General features: G+C 36.9%; 1 pseudogene; it reads left to right on the top strand.

The window, feature by feature from the left end:
- Nucleotides 1-3,477: 3,477 nt before the first annotated feature.
- Nucleotides 3,478-3,893, top strand: LOC114197555 (profilin-1 pseudogene; annotated as a pseudogene).
- Nucleotides 3,894-22,809: the final 18,916 nt, after the last annotated feature.

Consider the following 22,809-nt stretch of genomic DNA (forward strand, 5'->3'; position numbering starts at 1 on the left):
ATTGGAACACAATGTCTATTTCTGTTAGCTTTGAAGCCTAAATAATAAGATACAATTCCAGCTGAGAAAGTATATTTTAGAAGTTTGTGTTCATGGTTCATAATAATGAAATCAAGAAGATTGGATCATTTGAAATGGATTTACATTAAAAAAATTCAATTTTTCACAAAGGAAATGTCTTGGACACGTTAGTATGTGGGGATCTTCCAGCATATGAGAGAGTCATAAATTTACCAAAGACTTTGAATTTTTCAGGATATTTAATGAAATATCAACCGTATATAAGACTGAGACATATTTTGACTTTTATACGTACAAGATTAAGTCTAAATTGTTAACTAAATTAACAAATTCTCTCTGAACAGAATTCCTATTAATAAGCCCAGATCTGTAAGGAATGTAGTCTTTCAGTACTGAACCTGTGATGGCAGGACCTGACAAAAGAAGAGGAAGATGTCTCTAGTGCAGGTTTCCCAAGTCTCTTTCAGGGATCACATGTCTCCCCGAGCAAAATGATTCAATTGCCTGAGACACCAAGCAGCTTGCAACAACAACAAAAAGGCTTCCTGATTTTTTAATCCACATAACACACACTATGCATTTTATCCTTGGAGGTATGTGTGTGGGGGGGTACTTATTAGGACTTTCTGATGATGAAGAAAAACACCAATTCTGATTCACCTAAGAACACAAAGGAAATTCTGGAAGAACTGAACACCCAGGCTGTGAAAGGAGCAGGAACCAGGGGAGGCAAGAGAAATTTATAGACAATCCTCTTATGTACTCATTGGATGATTTAGACAGATGATCTTTTGAATCTGTATCTTTCCATGCAGGAATAAAATTTCTGGGAGTGACACATGCTTGTCCTGGGTAGGTCACTTTCCTACTTTTCTAAACTAAGGGGAGGTGAGTTCAGGGGTAGGATACTGTAGAATCCAGAAGAGGCATCACCCAGAGGAAGAGAGGGTATAACCAAAACAGAGAGGCTAGAGACAGAAACATGCTGTGCATACAAGCCAGCTTCCAAAATGGCCCCTGATAAACCTCATGACACTGAATAGTCTCCTGCCTGTCGATCAGGACAGATTTCTGAGACCAGGAGAATACAGCAGAAGTGAAGAAGATTTGTGACTTCCAAGTCAAGGCCCTAAAAATCACTGGAACTCCTGTCTTGATCTCTTAGAGTGTTTACTCTGGAAAAAGCCAGCTTTCATGCCATAAGGACACTCAAGTGGAGAGCCCTATGGAGGGCCCCATGTGAAGAAGGACTGAGACCTCCCTTCAACAGTCAGCATGAACTTGCCAACCATGGAAATGAACAATCTTGGAAAGGAATCCTCTAGGTCTAGTCAAGGCTTCAGATGATTTTCACCCCAGCCAACATCTGACTGTAATCTAGTTAAGAGGCCTGAATTAGAACCTGCCTAGCTGGACCATCCCAAATCCCTGACCCACAGAAATGGTGAGAGATAACAAATAATTATTATTGTTTTAAGCCATCAGAATTTGAGGTAATTGGTTGTATAGTGATAGATAACTCATAAAGTAACCTTCAGCCACGAAAGAGAAATCTGAGAGGTTTATGAACAAGTCAAACCAGCAGAAATCAGAGTCAATAATAAGTCATCAATAAGTGTGCATTAATTACCTATAAAATGGTGAGGCAATATTATATAATAGTTAATGGTATGACCTTTGAAACTAGGCTGCCTAGGTTAGTACCCTAACTACTCCATTGCGTGACCTTCAGCAAATTACTTACCTCTTTGGGAGATAATACCATTTTCTCTAATTTATAGAATGGAGATGATAAAAATGATACTTAATTCAAAGGTTAATTATGAAGATTATATAACATGATCCAATAAAATACTTAGAACTTTGAGTGATAAGCATATAATTTCTATGACATGTATTTTATAACGTATATAGCTATATATATATATTACATGTATACCTATATATGTATATATATGTAACCTATATATGTAACCTATATATGTAATACACACACACACACATACACTCCTACACACATATATATACATATACACATTCAGGCACTGACATACATTTGTATACTCATTTAATTCTTTTTTTTTAATAGTATCCCATACTTTATTTTTATTTATTTATTTATTTTTTAAAGATTTTATTATTTGACAGAGAGAGACACAGCAAGAGAGGGAACACAAGCAGGGGGAGTGGGAGAGGGAGAAGCAGGCTTCCTGCCGAGCAGGGAGCCCGATGCGGGGCTCGATCCCAGGACCCTGGGATCATGACCTGAGCTGAAGGCAGATGCTTAACGACTGAGCCACCCAGGCGCCCCTACTCATTTAATTCTCATACAACCTCATGAAATACGTACTACTATATTATCCATTTTACAGATGAGGACACTAAAGTATGGATAGTACAGTGTGAAACCTTGCTTCAAATCCAGACAGTTTGTTACCAGAGTTCCCACTCCTAACTATTATGATATAGAAACCTCCAGTTAATTAGGACACACACCATAAATACTGGATATTATCAAAAAATTGTGCTAGTTGATACTGGAAGTAATGCATCCATCATCTTTTTTTTCTTAAGGAGGTTGCATTTTAGAGGAGAAAATGAGATTGATAATAAGAAAATCAGATTTGTTAGGAATATTTTGTTTTATAGAAAAATTATTATGTTTCATTATGAAGAATTAAGTTAATATTTATAAAATGGTCTCTAAGAACTAGTAATGGGACAATACCTCCACATAAACATGTTCTTGATAGAATAATTACATATATACATTCAGGGGCTCTGATATAATGTACACCAAACATCCTAAGTGTGCTTTAGAGTTTTCAACCTTTCCCTCATTGCCAGATTTTCAGCCAGTATTTATCATTGTTTTCCATGTACAACCTCAGAAGTCTCCCTAAACTGCCCCTGTCTATATTCCTAAGTTGCTTTGAATTGAGAAAATAAATAGCCAAGCATGGTAAATTGAATAGTGTGCTCAAAAATTCATGTCTCCCCAGACCCCAGAATGTAATCTTATTTGGAAATAAATTCTTTGCAGATGTAATTAGTTAAGGTAAGATGAGGTCATACCAGATTAGGGTGCACCCTAATCCAATGACTAGTGATCTTATAAATAAAGGAGAGAATACACAGAGACACGCAGAAATAAGACAGAGGCAAAGATCGGAGGGATGCAGCTACAAGCCAAGGAAAGCCAAAGATTGCTAGGAGCCACCAGACCTGGAAAAAGCAAGACAAGAGTTTTCCCTACAGCATTCCTAGGCAGCATGCCACAGCCAACACCAGGATTTCCAGCATCTAGACTCCAGAACTAAGAAGATAAATTTCTGTTTTTTATAGTCATCAGACACAGCTAGTAGATTCTCAGTCCAGAGGCAGTGCAGGCCCAAGCTCTCCACCTCCCCCGCCGGCCAGCCCCAGGCACCTGAGCTCAGCCCCAGCAGCAGCGCCATGGCCAGATGGAATGCCTACAACCATAACCTCATGCCAGAGGGCACCTGTCACCCAGGGCTGTCGTGGGCTCTAAGGGCTGTCCTCCACTGGGGCCACCTTGCGGGGAAAACCTTCATCAACCTCATGCCAGCTGAGGTCGGTGTCCTGGTTGGCAAAGACCGGTCAAGTTTTTTCATGAATGGACTGACACCTGGGAGCCAGAAATGTTGTTATCTGGGACTCACTGCTGCGGGGCAGGGAATTTACAGTGGCTCTTTGTAGCAACAGCACCGGTGGAGCTCCCACTTTCAACATCACTCACCATGACTGCAAAGATGCTAGTCCTGCTGATGGGAAAAACAGGTGTCCACGGTGGTATGATCAACAGGAAATGTGTCAAAAGAGCCTCCCACCTGCGGCATTCCCAGTACTGACCTCATCTGTCCTTTCTCCCCACCATTCCCCACTGCTTTTGCACCCCTCTCCTACACACACACACACACACACACACACACACACACACACTATTTTATTTTGGGGGCCATTACCCTACCCCCCCTATTGTTGCCAAAACCACACGGGCTGAGGGCTACAGCCAGATGGACAGACACCTCCCCTTACCCATACCCCTCCTGTGTGGGGTTGGACAACTTTTTAGTTTGGGGGTTTTGTTTTGTTTTCTGAATAAAAAAAGATTCTACTAAAAAATAAAGTCATCAAATTAAGTGGCAAGTTATTAAGGCAGTCCTAGGAAACTAATATGCTAACATTATAGAAATTGTGTTAAAGGGGTTATTGCAGGAGGGTACTTCTCTCAGCATGGGTGTAAGAACCTTTCCCAGAGAAAACATGCATGTCTAGGGGCTTGAGGAAATATTCAGGAGCTCCCAAGCCTCTATTTATTCTGGGCTCCAACTCAGAAGGAAGAGACTGAAATTGTTGTCAGGAGAGCAAAGGGACACCTGGAAACCAAGGGTCCCTGCTTTGACTGGTAATAACATAACTAGTCCCTGAGATCTCTTAAATTCTAGGAGAAAATAAATGTGTGATTCCACCTGAGAATCTCATTACTTGAACCAAACACAGGTGATAATCCAAGGTCAGAGGCACAGCGGAGAGAATAGATTGGCCCCAGTTGGAGTCTCCAAGCATCATGCATCACACATGAGTCAAAGATCCATGGAACCACTCTCTCCACTGGTGAATCATGTTTATCAGCAATAGCAGGTTAGATTACAGAAGTTAGTGGTGTGCTCTTGATAACTGAAAAGAAAAGGACACTCCACAATTGAATGTATTTGGAACAAACTGTTCCAAATCTTATTTGTACTTCACTGCTTATTACTAGAAACTTACAAAGAAGAGAAGTAAAGTAGCAAAAAAAGCCATTTCTATGGAATTAGGATGTAATTTGACTTCTTTCTATAAAAATAACTAATGTTTCTTATTTCCTGAAATTCTTCAGTTGCCTTTTGATGATTCATAGAATACAATGTAACATGAGAACAAGAGTTTATTCCCCAGGCTTTGAGTAGAGAAAATCAGAGGATGATGGCTATTGTTGAAATGATATAACACGCAAAGTACCAGGAATATAGTGTAGGTACTTGCTAAAAATTAGTTCCTTCCAGTTACCTTAAAACTCTTTTTAAATTTTCTAATTTTCTTTTTTTAGTGTAACAGTCAGAGAAAGATTGCCTTGGCAATTTTAAAGTCTCACAGCTACATATTCAAAAAAACATTCCCAAGTTCTTATCCATTGCCCTTTGAATTGTGATTAGTAGTACTAGTTCTAACAACTAAGATATATCATAAACTCTAAGGCAATTAGTGTTCCCCTCACTTTTCTTTCTGCCAGACATAAAGCCTCATCCCTTTAGAATTTATTTAGGGGCTTATTGTTATATTATTTTTCTTTTTCTCCACTAGAGTCACTTTAAAAGTTTCACTTTTTTATAAGACTCCAAAAGGAAAACAAAACAAAACCTACACTGATGGTGATATATGTATCAAAGAGATACAGGAATTAACTAAAAGAAGTTCCCAATGGCCAAAACTGGAAGAATTTGAACAACAAAATAAAGTAATACTGGATTAAAACCCAAAGTATAAAATAAGTATCTCTGAGTTCATACTGATATAAATAAATGATTGAATAAACAAATGGTGAGAAGAGACAAATCTCCCATGCAGAAGAATTTCAAATAATTTATATAGATCCTGTGCCCTGAAGAGATTGAAGCATAACTCCCCTCTTCTGAAGTGTAGGCTACTTATAGTGACTTTCTTTCAAAGAATACAATATGGAAAGAGGCAGAAAAAAAACTTAGTGGAGAAACCTAACAAACACTATCTAGCCAGGTGATCAAGGTTAACATCAATCATGAAAAACATGTTGACAGTATATACCCTAGATATGCAGTGATCTCTGTGGTCTTCCTTCCAAAAATCCACAACCCCAGGCTAAGCATTAGAAAAAGATGAGCCGAACTCAAGTTGGGTGACATCCTACACAATACCTGACCAGGATTCCTCAAAACTCTCAAGGTCATCAAAAGCAAGAAAAGTCTGAAAAATTGTCACAGTTTAGAGAAGTCTAAAGAGACATGACAGCTAAATGTTATATGGTATCTTGGATACAATCCTGGAACAGAAAAAAAGTGTTAATGTAAGATATTAATAATAGAGGAAACTGGATATGAGGTATGTGAGAACTCTATTATCTTTGTAATTTTTCTATAAACCTAAATCTACTCTAGAAATTTTTATTTTTATATATTATACAAATTTTTATATATTATTGGGTCTCTATTCTTGATTTCTTAGCTATAGCTAGCTAGCTCCCTCAGGAAGCTCACTCAGCTTAGCACCTCATTAAACCCCACAAAATCCCTACAAGATAGATTCTATTATTATAGCATTTTTACAGATAAACTGGAAAAGCTTAAAAGCTTACCAAAAGACCTGTCCAAAACATGGCAGTGCTAGAAATGGAACTCAGGGGCGCCTGGGTGGCTCAGTTGGTTAAGCGACTGCCTTCAACTCAGGTCATGATCCTGGAGTCCCGGGATCGAGTCCCACATCGGGCTCCCTGCTCGGCAGGGAGTCTACTTCTCTCTCTGACCCTCTTCCCTCTCGTGCTCTCTCTCATTCTCTCTCTCTCAAATAAATAAATAAAATCTTTTAAAAAAAAAAGAAAGAAAAGAAATGGAACTCAGCCCAGTTCTAGAACTTATATTCTTTTTTTCCTTTAAATTTTTTTTATCGTTATGTTAACACCATACATCATTAGTTTTTGATTAGAACTTATATTCTTAACCACTATCTCATACTCTCCCATCATGTGACAGTGTATATAGAAAGTATAAAACAATCTACACGTACATTTTTAGAACTGATAAATTATTTTAGGATGTTATTGGTTACATGATCAAAGTGGAATAATCTATTATATTTCTGTAACTTCCCACAACAAATTATTAGAAAATAAAAATATTGAAGAACATACTGCTTGTGGTAGCATCCAAATTATGAAGTGCAGAAAATCTAATAGTAGATGTATAAGACCTCTCCTCTACATAGGAAACAATAAAACACTAAATTGAGAGAAATTAAAGACGATCTAGATAAATGTAGCTATATAACATGTTTATTCATGAGAACACTTGATATTATGAAGGTATCATTCTCAAACGTCTAAAGAATCGTTACAATTATAACTGAGTAGGTGTATGTGTAACTTCAGAAATTATCCTAAAATTTAAGTTGAATGCAATGGACTTACAATAGTCAAGATACTATTCAAGATAGAGGAAGAAAGGGAAATATTTGTTTTAACACTTTGTGGAAAGATTTATTTTAAAGCAACACTGGTTAAGATGTGATATTAATGCCTACACAAACAGGCAACTGAAGTTGATTTAAAAAGAGCCCAGAAAGGGATCTATGCATCTATGGACATTTAATTTAAAATAAAGATAGCACGGTAGAACAATGCAAGAAAGACAGCGTTTTGAGTACATAGCCCTGAAACAACTGCATGAAACATGGGGGAAACCCCAAAATCTACTTCTACTCCATATCACATATAATCAAAACTTACTGACATGTAGCTTTGATGTAAAAGACAAAGCTATCAATTTTCAAAATGTAATATAAAAGAATTTATCTTCATGACCTTGGAATAAGAAAAAGGTTTTTTAAACAGGACACAAAAGCACTAAACATAAGAAAAAGATTTAATAATTGGGCTACATAAAAATTAAGAACTTCTATTCTTCAAAAGATATCATCAAGAGAGTCAAAAGCAAACCAATGTACAGAAGGAGATGTAGCACACATATTAGAATATGTAAAGAACTCCTACAAATCAAAAAGAAAAAGCTAACCAATCAAAAGGGAAAATAAGCAAGGGTAGAACGGGCACTTCAGAGAGAAGACAGCCTTATGACCAATATATATATGAAAATGTTTTCAATCTTAGAAGAAATCAGAGAAATGCAAATTAAAATCACAAAAAGATACTACTAGAAACCCACGAATAACTAAAGCTAAGATCTTACAACCATGTGCTAGCAAGAATGTAGAGCAATAGGAACTAACATACATTGCTGGTGAGATAATAAACTGGGGCAACCACTTTGGAAGGTTTGGAATCAGCTGCTAAAATCGAACATATGCACACACTATAATAGGAATTTCACTGCAAGGTATATAGCCAAGAAAATTGTGTGCACATGTGCAGCAAAAAACAACTACAAATATGCACCTCAGTTATAAACACCTCAAACTGGAAAAAGCCCAAATATCTATCAACATTAAAATGAATAACAAATTGTAGAATACTCAAATAATGAAAATGAGCCAACTGTAAATACATCAACAATGGGAGTGAATCTCACAAACAGAACATTGAGCAAAAGAAGCCAGAAAAAAATGAAACATTTACTGCATGGTTTGATTTATATGAAGTTCTACAGCAGGTAAAACTATAGTATAATGTTTAGAGATTTGTGCTCCAAGGGAAAAAAATTACAAATAAAAGAAAGCATATATTATGAATGTCAAAGAGAGCTTACTTTGGGGATGGTGATCCAGGCTTTAGTAATTGGTAGTAGACATGATTTCCTGGTTGTTCACTTTGCACTTTATAACATTTCATTGATTTGTACATTTTGTTTTATGTACTCCTCAACAAAATGTATTTTAAATATAAAAATATAAATTGTTTTATTTTTTCATTTAAATATATTTTAGTTCTTAATTTAAAAGTTTTATAAGAATAAGGCATACTACAGTGTTGTTATTTTCTCCTTCCTGTCACAGGCTACAGAACATGAGACCTTTAAGATCCCATCCCCAAGTAGATCTAACTTGCAAAATATCTAATCAAAGCAAAAGTAAAATAGAATTTTATACTAGAAAAAAGATATATTTACCAAGGATGACTAGAACTTTAATTACAAATTGCACATGGTTTCCAATAAAATCTTCCCAGAGAAAGCAAGACTATAATCACTCTCACTACTATACTGTGTCCCCATTGTGCTGTTAGACAGGATGGTAATTAACATGGTCACAACTATAACTGTCAGGCATGAAAGCAATGCTGAATGTGTTTCTCACCCAGCTGCTATCAGCATGGGGTAGAAGAATAAAAAGAGTGCCAAGAAATCAATCTCCTCCATCAAAACTGAGCCGACTCTGAGCAGTAGTTCAGTAGTTTCATAAGAACAAACACAACCTCAACTAATCACTGCCCAGAAAATTAATACGGAAGCCAATACAGAAGCCTCTATTCCATACTTCACCTACGGTTCATGTGCAGGTGTTCTAAATGCCTGCCAAGAAAGTATGTAAGGTGTTTCAGGAGGCAGTAAAGAGGCAAATAGCTTCTTCCTGAGTATACAAAAGGAATATGTTCACTGTCAAAACTAGTTACAATCAGGACCATCCCTTTACTTGTAAGACATTTTTATTACATAAGGCTTCTCAATGCTAGAAATTAAGAATGAATGTTATTGCAACACCAACTGGGCAGTAGTACATTATTGTGATGGGAGAAGACATCAGATGGCAACATTCTTTAGTAGAATTGTGCCTGTAGAAGACTAGCCAAGAAATTGACTGAATTGGGTCAATTGGGCTAGTGGCTAGTTAATTCTGGCTAGTGGCTGACTCTAAGGTATACAGGGTCCCAAACCAAAAAACAATTTCTTTTTGCAGGATCCCTTTCAATAAAAAGAATCTGATTAAAAATACATTATAAAAATTCATGGATCTGTGAAAGATATGGAAAGAAGGACTGGCCCCAGGAAGAATTTTAACTGTAATGCAGGCCTGAGAAAGTCTTGTTCAAACTGGTGGGTAGCTCTAGAGGCAGTACTGGCTATCACAGTGTTCTCTGTCAGGCCAAAATGGCCAGGTGTTAGGTAACTCACTTATTTAGTCAGCAGTTATGGGCTTTCCTGGAAAAGGTATGACCTGGGGTGGAACAACTTTGGGCAACTGAGGCAAGTCCTGAGGGAACTGAGAGCTGGAGGCTGTCTGCTGACTGTAATGCACACAGCTGAGCAGCAAGTTCTTCTCTGAAGGGATATCTCCCTAACACATCTCTAAGTCACCATTGCCCACTCCCAGAGCTACCAGTACTAACTTCATAAACATTCAGAGGATAGCCTCTCCAAGACTGCCGCATGCCTCTTTTCCTGAAGGGAAACTTAGAAGAGAAGGATATGGAAGTTAGTCCTAGGAAGCCATCCAATGCTTATTGTCTGTCTCCTTTGCTATCCATTCTAGAGTCCCCTCACCCTGAGCTACCAACCCTGTTGACCTTGATGGCTGTTGTAGTCAGCTTGGGCTGCTATAAAAAAGTGCCATATACTAGATGGCTTAAACAATAGACATTAATCTCTCAGAGTTCTGGAGGTGGAGAAGTCCAAGATCAAGGTGCCAGCCAATTCAGTTCTTGGTAGGGGCACTCTTCTTGTTTGCAGATGGTCACCTCCTTGCTATGTCCTCACATGGCAGAGAGAACTCTGGTATCTCTTCCCCTTCTTATAAGGGCACTATTCCCATCAGAAAGGTCCCATCCTCATGACCTCAACTACACATAATTATTGCTCAAAAGCTCTATCTCTAAATGCTATAATATTGGGGATTAGGTTTTCATCATGTGAATTTTGGGGGGACACAATTCAGTCCACAGCAGTGGCTTACCTGATGTCATAAAGCACACATTCCTCTCCGAGTTCCCTGACCACGGATGGTCATTATGCCCAGGCTGAGGTTGCTTTAACTAGTCTCGTAATCTTCAGGATATCAGAAATGGTCCAGACATCTTCAGACTACATCATGACAGAGAGCAAGAGAATTAAAGTATCCATGGAGTATAACTGTGTAGATATAGGCTATATTAGTCTCCTCTAGAAAGGACACTATCTCTGGCATGGTGGCTGTAGTTAGAGCTATTTACTTGAGCTTGCAGTAATGCACGGTCATTCTACAGTATCTGTCTAGTTTCTCCTCCTGCTCATGCTCTCACTCTCTCTAAAAATAAAGTCTTTTTAAAAAAATGAAGAAAATGATGACTGGTTATGGCTTTGCTATAGAAATACTGCTTTTATAGTGTGAAATATGGTTACTCTCTTGAAAACTAAACTCTAAGTAGTAAACTTAATTTTCTTTGTCACTTAGCCATCCAAGAAAATCCCAAACATCCAAGTTGCAGTTATATTATTGATATGGGGTTGTAGTACATTTTTTAGTTGTCTGCGTGAATTTCTGAAAGATAAGGTCTCTTTAGGGCAGGGCATACTAAAAACATGTTTTAAAAAGTAAAAAAAAAAAAAACAGCAGCGCCTGGGTGGCTCAGTCATTAAGCGTCTACCTTCGGCTCAGATCATGATCCCAGGGTCCTGGGATCAAGCCCCGCATCGGGCTCTCTGCTCCGCGGGAAGCCTGCTTCTCCCTCTCCCACTCCCCCTGCTTGTGTTCCCTCTCTCGCTGTGTGTCTCTCTCTGTCAAATAAGTAAATGGAATCTTTTTAAAAAGAAAAGTAAAAGAAAACAAAAATCTGAAAAAAAAAAGCCTTGCAACATTTCATACAAGACTAAATGAAGTATGATATATATTTACCAGTTAGATGTAAAAGTACATCTCAACAGAAATGCAATCATTTTCATCACAAGAAAAATTAGTAAGACATAAATAGATACATAATGTTACAGAGTATGAACCATACATGTTATGTTATGCTGTAAAGGATTGAGACATTTTATTTTTTATTTTTTTTTAAGATTTTTTTATTTATTTGACAAAAAGACAGCAAGGGAGGGAACACAAGCAGGGGGGTTAGGAGAGGCAGGCTTCCTGCCAAGCAGGGAGCCCGATGCGGGGCTCAAACCCAGGGCCCTGGGATCGTGACCTGAGCCAAAGGGAAACGCTTAACAACTGAGCCACCCAGGCACCCCAAGGCTTGAGACATTTTAAAAGCATCAGGTGGCAAATTTACTTGATAAAAAAAGGAGAGATGGGGGAATCTAGAAAGGGAATTTTTAAAAATCACCAAGAGTTACTAAAATTTTAATATAGTAAAAACTTAAAACAATATTTTTTAAAAAAGATATTTTTCCTATGGTTACATTTGGAAACACTGAAGCTACAGGGTGTCGTCTTTTGATTTCAAATGAGGAAGCATTTTCTAAAACTTTTTTCTAACAACTTTTTGCAGGATTAATTTTCCTCTTATGTTGTCTGACCCCATCCTCTGCTGCTGCACTGCCTTTGCATTTTCTTTTTCTGTGCAGATGTTTTATACATGACACCTCGAGTTTTCACTTAAGGGGAGTTTACTGTCATCTCTTACCTCCTGTCCTCATGTCTTGCTCTGCCTTTACTCATTTTTTTAAAAAGACTTTATTTATTTTTAGAGAGAGTGAGAGCATGAGCAGGAGGAGGGACTGAGGGAGAGGGAGAGGGAGAAAATCTCAAGCAGACCGTGGAGCCTGATGTAGGGCTTGATCTTACCACCCTGAGGTCACCACCTGAGCCAAAACCAAGGGTCGCTCAACCTAATGAGCCACCCAGGTGCTCCTTTCTTCACTTTTTTAATGACAGGCTTTAAAACTGGTAAACTCTAATCAAGTAATCTCAGAATTGCTTGATTTATTTACTGTTAATTACAAGTAAGCCCTTTAATAATTTAAATGTTTCCTGATTTTTTTTTTTTAAATGGCATTTAACTAGTAACACTGAGGGGCACCTGGGTGGCTCAGTTGGTTAAGTGTTTCACTCTGGATTTCAGCTCAGGTCTTGATCTCAAGGTGGTGAGTTCAAGCCCCACATTGGGCTCCACGCTGGGCACGGAGCCTACGTAAATAGGAACATTGAAATTTCCATACTTCTAGTTTTGTTGGTTGTTGTACAATTTGAAACACCATAAAATTAAAAAGCAATAAGATGGGGAAAATAATTGTAGTATATATAGCAAACCACAATCATATGTTCCTAAGAAATGTACAGAGTTTATGCAATTCATAAGAGGAGAATGAAAAATGATCAATAAACATATGAAGAAATGTTCCCCTTGAAACCAAATGTACTTTAAAGTAGTATAAACACCATTTTTGCCTAACAATTTGACAAAGATTATAAAAATGTCAATATGTACTGTTCAATAAGATACAACAAACTAGCTGGGGTAAATTTAAATTGGAATAAGTTCTATTACACTGGAATAAGCTCTTCATTGGCTGCATGCATCAAAAACCTTAAAATTATTCATACACTAAAATAGCAATTCCACCTCTAGTGATGTAGCCAAAGGAATAACTGGACAAGAAGCACAGAAGATGATCATAGTAGATCTTGTTGTAACCGAAATGTCCAAAATTTGGGTATTAAAGTAAATTTAAAATGTACTATTTTGATGAAATGCCATCCAATCCAAAAATCACATTTTCTAAGACTTCACGATATGAGTAAATGTTCCTACTTCAATTCTAAGTGAAAAAAAGGAAAAAAACTAAACTAAACTAAAACCAAAACAAACAAAAAAAGTCACATGCATAGTTTATCAGTTTTGTGTAAGAGAGCTAGCTCGCGCTCTCCTAGAAAATTCAGGGGGAAATGAATTGTCCTAAAAATATCACATTTTCAAGCAGCGTAGACTGGGTCAGAATATACATATGCAGAAGCTTCTGAAGGGCCAAAAGCATGCCCATTCCAGCAATTCCCACCTGGGGAGAAGGGAGCCACTCTCCCATATCCTCTATCACCAAGATTTATCACTTAATTGAAAACGTTGGTTAAAATGGAGAATTAAAAAATTAGATGGATAAGAAGACAAATATTCTTTCACCAAACTTTATATGACCAAAGCCTAGCCCTTACATACAGTCCTGCTGACTATCTAGTTCAGTGCCCTCTTCATAAATAAACCACATACAAAATAAAATATCTGTGGTTTCCAGTATAGGCTTCTTTAAACTAAAGGACAACCTAGAGTCAAATGTAAGGAATATTAGTACAAAATCTTTCAATGTTTCTCATTCCTTTATTTTTCCTAATCATTTACATTTGACTCACCCAATCCTAATTTAACAGCAATTTGTCTTTAGTGACTTCCATTATCATGTTTTCCCAAGGCTTTCAAGTTAGCTTAAAAAAAAAATACAGTAACTACATTTCTTTATCCACTCACATTTCATGAATTTACAGAAATTTAATTTTACTTTGAGTTACTCTACACAAAAATCTAGAATGTATACCATTAGCTTGATGGTCAGGTCAAATGGAGAGGAAAGTGATATAAGAGGAAGGAATGATTACAATTCATTTAATGCAGTGCTAAACAGCTTTTTGAAAGAGTAGCAAGACTAAACATACCTCCAGATAACCAAGTAAGCACCCAAAGCCACCATGAACCCATGGAGCCATGATTAATTCTGAAAAACATTGAGTTATTAGTTACAGCACTGAGATTCACAGTAAGAAACCTACAGATGCAGTTGTGCTGTGCTAACATCATTTATTATTAACTTATAAACAGCTAAAGTTTCTTTTCAAAGTTCAGTGAAAAGAATATGGGCTATAACTCAGGAAAACTGCTACTTTTTAGGACATAGTGTTTTGGTTTTCTGCATACCATTTCCAATAATCTCATAAATTGTCTCAATATCACACATAGGAAAGAAAAAACACCATGTTCTCTTTGTAGCCCCCTCACTGTTCCCCACAGGCTACAGGACCTCTAGCTGTTATCTGAATACCCAAAAAAGAACACTTGTCTGTTCTTGGTTGATCAAGATGGGAGAGCCCAATTTAAGCTGACTACATCATATACAAAATAGCTTCTCAACCAGGTATTTCAATGGGATACAGGTAGGTCACAAGGCATTGATAGCTATACATTTTTACAATAATATTTTTTTTACAATGGTGACAAATTTCCCACAGTTAAAATCATTATAAATACTATTTCTGTGCCCCATTGTGGGACAAAATCCTCAAAAGGGTCTCTCATGTTTCTGTATTTGTTATGAGCAAAGTTATTGACAGATTTTTTCTGGACTATCTTTTGAAGAGTGTCTGAATAGCAAACAGCCACAGAAGATAGATATACTATCTCTGAAGCAGAGGGCAGATTTGTTTGCTGTCAAGTATAATATAGATAAATGTTTCCCTTCAGAGCAAAGACTGGGCAGGTTTGCTTGTAGTCATCTGTAAGAGATTGGGGTTCCTCAAACATGGGGTTCCTCAGCTATGATACAAATGTGTGGCATACATAGCATCCACCTGGGCCCACCTCTGCGTTGCTCCTGTGGGATTTGATGGTGGTCACATGCAAATTGAAATTCATGCTGTCTGCTATACCAAGAGTAATAAAATTTTTTGTCTCTGACCAGGAGTCTCATGTCTTCTGCCAGTATCCATGAAGCCTTGAGAGGCCAACTTGTTAGCTTGTAAGTAGGATAAAATCTCAGATGCCTCACAGTTCTTGATAAACTACCAAATTTAGCACATATGAACTTATCTGCCTTTAGATAATTTCTCTATCGGTAATATCTCTTAATATTGCCAGGTGGGCAATATAAACATATTGATTCAGAAGTTTCCTAATTCTAGTATAGTAGATACCCTGGAACATAACCTTCAACTACTACCATTTCTTTTCTGAAATATGGCTAGTTGGACAGGCAAAAATAAGAACATTGATGGAATTGTTTTCTGATATTATTTTTCTAGTAAGAAACGTGGAACTTTAGGTGTTGCCTGGGTGGCTCAGTCATTAAGTGTCTGCCTTCGGCTCAGGTCATGATCCCAGTGTCCTGGGATCGAGCCCTGCATCGGGCTCCCTGCTCAGCGGGAAGCCTGCTTCTCCCTCTCCCACTCCCCCTGCTTGTGTTCCCTCTCTCGCTGTGTCTTTGTCAAATAAATAAATAAAATCTTAAAAAAAAAAGAAACTTGGAACTTTAGAGAAATTATCTGTTCACTTTCATAGTTCTGTGGACTTTTAAATCTCTAGCATTTAGATGAAAGAAATCGCAAAAGAGGAGTAGTTTGGCCATTTTTATCTATGTCAACTGCAAAGGGACTGTCACCCAGCTCATACCACTGCAAACTCTTCTGATTTCAGTTCATTTCCCTGACAAACCGTGCATGGTTTATTTTAAAGTATACATTGCCCCCGTCAAGGAATACATCCACTGCTAAGATAAAAAAAAGACCAGTTTGATGATATTTTAGCTTTTATTTCCCATATTCATTGACAGATTTAGCTGAACCTGGGGATATGAACATCAGGATTAGGGATGAATCTTGTGGGTTGCCTATGATATGCTTTTACAAATCCTTGAACTGATTTACCTTGAGCCATAAATATTTCACCTATATTTCTGCTATAGCATCCTAATTTATCTTCCTGATTTCACCATTGCCTTCTAATAATCTAGTCTATGACAGCCACCAGAGTAATTTTAAGCATAAATTGTACCATGAAACATTCTATAACCAAAATGATTATTTTGGGCACACATTCTGTAACTCTTAAGTGGCTCTTAATCAATAAACCTGTACAGTATGTTAAATCCATTTAGTTACTTTGGCATATATTTGGAGCATATACAAGAAAGGAATACTGCTCAAGGTTAAACATTCTATGAGTATTTCACTGAGCTTTTATTTATGGCTGAGGTGAACATTTTTTTTACACCTGCTTCCAAAACATTCCAAAGTGAAATCGTAGTGCCTCTGCTCTCTGGCCAAAATGTGGGAACCTCAAGTGTGCAATCATCTAGATGCTGGGTCAAATCCCAAATTATATTTTAACTAAAATGCTGTTATTTCCCCAGATAGCCTCTGTCCATCTCCATGCAGAGACAGAGGATTTCTATTAAGACATGTGTCTTTATCAAGCTCCTCAACTTGAAATCTCCTTTTAGCTCCTTCAAAACACAAGTTTTGCACTTAAAAACTCAGAAAAGCTGTTTTTCAAGTACTTGTCAAAGAGTATAACCACAAAATCAAGGCTGATCAAAATCTATCAAAAACTAGGTTGAATGAAACTATTTATGGATGATTGAAGAACAGGTAGTCTATTCATTCATCTATTTTAAGTATCTCTCTGGATTGAGTTTGACCATCACAGAACTCTGAAACTTTTGGCTTGCTCAAAACCTTATTGTGAGAGAAATGCAATTTGGTGTTTAAGCTATTATTCTACTTTGACATATTTTTTAAGTAATAAATCATATTTCAGTAATAATGATAACTTATGTGTTCACTATGTGCCAGGCACTATTCTAAGAATCATGTGCATAAGATTTCATTTAATCCTCACAAAGAACACTTGAGTTAGACACTATGGTTTTCCCTATTTTACAATAAGAAAGCTGGGTCACAAAGAGATTGGGTAATTTATTTAAGGTCATTCAGAACCTATTCCCTTAATGACTGCAGGAACGACTACTCCTATAGTTAGTTTAAGGATATAGTTAGGAATATTTTTTATTATATTTATATCATGCCCTCTCCAGGAGGACCAATGGAAGGAATAGCGCCTTCACTTTAGTAAAAAGAAATGTTATTTTCTTTTGGAGCCAGAAATTATTCTTTACTTTCTAGATATTATAAATTATATAAATGATAATTTATTTTTGTGTTGCTACTCAAAAATTTGGACCCATAGCCACTCATACTTGAAAAACTGACAATATTATAAACACACACTTTGAATATCAGAGTCATCAAATTTTCCTTTTGTCTGTGTTAAATATAAATATAAATATATGCATAAACTTAGATGACTTCTCAAAGACATTTGGCTAGTTGGTTGTAGTTAAGGGATCTAAGTTGTTGGTCTCCAAGTGCTCTTTCTATTGTGCTATCCTATATTGTTTCCTGATGGAAAAGAGGAAGACAAATGAAAAAGAAAAAAAAAATTAAAACTAAACACGCCTCCAAAGAGCTGAGCCAACCTAGAGACCACAACCACTGTGGGTTATTTCATGGTTAATTCTGAAAAATTAGGATCATTAACTGCAACTCCAGAGACTGTGGGTGTGTGTGTCTATTTGTGTGTGTGTATACATTTGTACAGAAGAAGGAAGGGATGGAGGAAGGGAAGAAGGGGAGGGAGAAAGGAATTTATTAGGTTATCTATTATATTTTTTTAAATTATTTCTCTTTTTATCACATTTTACGGTTAAGAAGAATAGAGATTTCAGTAAAGACACTGAATCATTTAATATCACATCTTCCCAGTCCCTCTACTAAAAGGATTTCTCTATGTTATGCCTAAGCAACTGATTCATTCTCTGTAAATCTACATTTCTTGCCACCCGAATTGGATCAGTAGTAAACACCTGACAAGGTAGCCAATCCATCAGTCTGTATGTGACTCAGGTGAAATGATAAATTTTGCTTATCAGACTTGTCTCTCTCAGCCAATGGCACAGGGAATATATTGAGAATATGTTGATTACCGGTGCATCTAAAAGTGAAACATATCATGTGTCAGGATAAGCCATTAAGTAGATGAAAAGTGAAGAAGGGTGTTAGCAAGTGGGCATGGGACTTTATTGTTTATGGAGTGATCATGGAGCCTAAGTGGAGTTGACTGTTTAGTTCTGACCAAATATTAAAGTTATTTGTCAGCTTGGTATATAGTTCCTCCCTTTCCTTCCCTCACCTCATATAGGCCACATATAGACAGCTGAAGAAAAGCAGAAATAAAAAAGAGGTTCAGAAGAGAGAGGCAGCAAGTCCAGAAAAAGAGACAGGCAGAGATGAAAGTCAGGAAATAGAGAGACCAATCCAGACTATGTCAAAGCCTCCCATTTTGCTGAGTCATTTTTCTTAAGTTCTCTGAAATAACTAGCATAACAAAGAAATAGGAAAATTTAATATCTTTCTGGGAAATTCTGATTTAGCAGATCTGGGAACATGCATTAACCTATTAACTTATATTTACAACTCATTGTGAGTTAGTTTATTGGATAATAATTTTTCCAGGAGCAAGAAATTTCTTGACTGATAGTTAATGGAGGTTTAAGCAAGAGCAAAATTCATCACTGAGAAGGATGAGATTCATAGGTCAGATTCCATAGCACATCACCATACAGGCAGAAAAATGTACAAGACTACTGCACATCTATGCAGGAGCCCTGAAGAGTAGACAGGAAAGATAGGAGAATTCAAGATTTAAGTATCATAAAAGAATTGGAACAATGAGCTCGAATGCCATCAGCTTCCTTCTCCATCTTATGTCTGTGTCTCCCTTCAGATCTTCCTCTCTCATGATCTCCCCATAGATAAGTTTCATCTCCTCCTTGGCTTATGTAGTGAAACAACCAGCCAATAACCCATGGGTCTCTCATATTATAATCTTGGAAGCAAGGATAAATTGACTCTAATTTTCATCTGCATTCCTAGGGAAGAGACTCAATCACCTAGGTGAGTTTTCATATCTGGCCCAACCAACTATAAGAATGGAGGACAAAATTTTGTAGCAGTCATATGACAACTCTCACTGCAACCATGCAAATGCATGAGGAGAGGGTGTCTAGAGAAGAGATTTTTAACCAATAACACAATAACTAGGTACTATAGGATATAATACAACTGGCAAATATAATTATAGTCAGCATACACCCACCCTGTTCCCTTTCTCTTCAAAGAAATTTAGGCAGTCCCTTTTCTCACTCTATACTCACCATGAGATTCTGTTGGGTTCATTTAAATGCTGTGTAACATAGGGAGGTGGCTAATAATAATGAAGGGAATTTATTGTTCTTATTTTATGTTGATGGCAAAGTCAATAACAAACTTTTAGAAATAATTTGGCAATTTTTATGAAGAACAATTCTTATCAGGCATATGTTTTCTCTTTAAATCTAAAAAAAAATCTTCATAAAGAAAAAATTAGAAAAATAAAATAAGAAAATAAGAAAAAGAAATAAAAATAATAAGAACAAAAAAAAATGAAAAAAAGCTAATCAACAGTGACCATATCAGTATTAATGGCTCTTTTCACCACTTACTTTCTATTGTCTCACAAGGCTCCTCAATAATTTCTCACCTATGTTTTTCTCATATACTTGTGCACATTCTCAGAAGCCTTGGTCTTAGCTGATGCCTTAATGTCTCACCTTGTGTCTCAGGCTTTTGCAATATATTTTTATAAAAGCAGTTCCCCTCTAAAAGGCATTTTAGTACCTGTTCTTAATATTATGTATGACTATGAAAGAATGATAAAACTTAATTGTCAAATACTGAAGAAATAGGCAGTCATAGCCACTAATGAGATTCTTTTAAAACTAACAGGAACATGGAGTAATTCTCATAAACAAAGGCTGGGGTGAAAAGACGGTGAATTCAAAATTGTATCTATGAAGGAATTGCAATTATTTAAAAATGACTGAGTGCATATGAACAATAAATACTTTAAAGGAGCAAGGAAAAAACAAAACATTAAAAATCATTTAAGATCTGGGTTTTTGAGTGACTCTATTTCAGAGTTTGTTACTCATTATAATTTTCTTTACATAATAAATACACATAAAGGAAAATATGCTGGAAGAGGAATTACAAAGTAGGCATTTACCCAGAGCCTAGAATCACTGTGGACACCTTAGTTTGGGAGATCCTCCAGTGCAGCCTCAGGTCCCCTGCCCCGACCTCTCCCACCACACATTTGCTTCAGGGATCACTTTAATATTTTCAGATCATCTTCTAAAGGAACTGAAACTTCTCCACTTGTTGCCCATGGCTGGGTTGTTGGGTTCATTCTTCCTTTTGTTTCTAGCCCTCTAGAAGGATAATTTCTCTAGTCATGCCATTAGGTTTCTAAATACAGAAACTCAAACTTTCCTTATCTAGGGGAAATTTGAAATCATATATATAATTAAACTAAAAAGCACAAACAATTGCTCCAAATTCGAGTGGAGAGCAGTGAGAATCCACTTTTCTCCCAAATTCCCCTCACGTGGTGGTTCCCACACCTCCTCAACCCTGTTCTACGGTTTTGCTCCATCACTCCTCTATTTGTTTATTTAAAAGAATAACCATTTGTCAACAATTTCTCTCCCCTTGAATGCCATTTTTCTGACTTATACAAAGCACTATTTAGAAAAATGTATAACAATTTTTGGCAATTTATTCTCCACAATTAGACATTTAGGGTGATGATGGTCAAATGCTTTGAAATCTTAAGATGTGCAACATTAAGATTCCTATTTGGTAGCCCTTCCAATATAACCCCCTTTCCATGTACTTATAGAAAACCATTTATCTGCCATGAGACACTATGGACTCTGAGAAACAAACTGAGGGTTCTAGAGGGGAGGGAGGTGGGGGGATGGGTTAGCCTGGTGACGGGTATTAAAGAGGGTACGTACTGCATGGAGCACTGGGTGTTATACGCAAACAATGAATCATGGAACATTACATCAAAAAAAAAAAAAGCCATTTATCTGCTAAACTCCAGTTTAATATGTCCCCTTAGATACAAAACATTTTCATTTACAAGAGCTATACTAAAATGAATCTTGTGTACACTTGCATCATTCAAACATCAAAAACAGAATTTTAGACTGTTATCTCTAAGATTATATATGATTCAATAGTCTGTCTCTATCATTTGTATTTTATTTTATTATTTTATCTTTATTTTTGCTGTTTCTCTTCTGACAAACAGATAGTGGAAAAGGAGAGGGATGGAGGAGAAAGGACACAAGCCTGCACTTTCTGAGCAGAGAAGCAGAACCAAAATAACTTCAGCTATTGTGTTCTTTGCAGTCATAAGCCCTTCCCACCTCCGCCAAAGGTGATTTATTTTCGACTAGGAACAATTTGTCTCTGTTTGCTTTAGGAGATTCTCTTGCTTTAACTAAGAGGGGGTTGTGGGGGTTGGGATGGACATTATCTCTTCTGAATGTTTTTGAGCAGAATTGCAGAGTTTAGGTTAAATGAACCTAGGAATATACTAGCACTATTCGGTACTTAGCATATTAAACAAAGAGAAAGAAAATACATTACTTTTTATAGCTTCACATGCTTCTCCTTCTGTTTCCCAGTGGTTTTTCTAGTAGCACTCTCAAGTTATTTTTAACCTTAAAGTTTAAGTTTTAAAAAATACCAAAGTATTGACACTTATTCTGAGGATAGGTGAGCCTTTAATCTTTTATAACATGCCGATGAATTTACTTGAAACATAGTTTTTAGTATAGGTTGGTTGTGTTTTGTGATGATAGGCAATAAAAGTGTCCATGACACCGTTGACACTCCATTTTTGGAGAATGGAAGCTTTCAGTAGTTGAGGTAGTTACACTATAGCCATGCTCCTTTGGTAGACATTAATATTGTAACATTTAATGTATCATTTTATACGTGGGCAATATCCGTCTCTGCAGCAATTTCTGTGTCAGGAGGTACTGGGAGGCTCAGTTGGTTAAGCAACTGCCTTCAGCTCAGGTCATGATCCTGGAGTCTCGGGATTGAGTCCCGCATCGGGCTCCCTGCTCGGCAGGGAGTCTGCTTCTCCCTCTGACCCTCCCCCCTCTCATGCTCTCTCTCTCTATCTCATTCTCTCTCTCAAATAAATAAATAAAATCTTTTTTAAAAATGTACTAAATTACCCTGATAGGCTAAAACAAAGCTGGAGGATATAGAAATATGACTACCTAATTCCCCTGCCCCAAACTGCATGGCTGGTACACAATGCTCTGGGAAATGAGCTGGGAAAACAAACATAATATGTAATAAATGTTCAATAAACAAATGGATAATCTAACATGTATTACTAATAAATACTTGTATTCATCTGGGCAATATTTAAACAATTTACTTTTG

This window comes from Eumetopias jubatus, unplaced genomic scaffold, assembly GCF_037043125.1.
Source record: "Eumetopias jubatus isolate StellerSeaLion01/CBP00866 unplaced genomic scaffold, mEumJub1_p1.0 scaffold_2, whole genome shotgun sequence".
Lineage (NCBI taxonomy): Eukaryota > Metazoa > Chordata > Mammalia > Carnivora > Otariidae > Eumetopias > Eumetopias jubatus.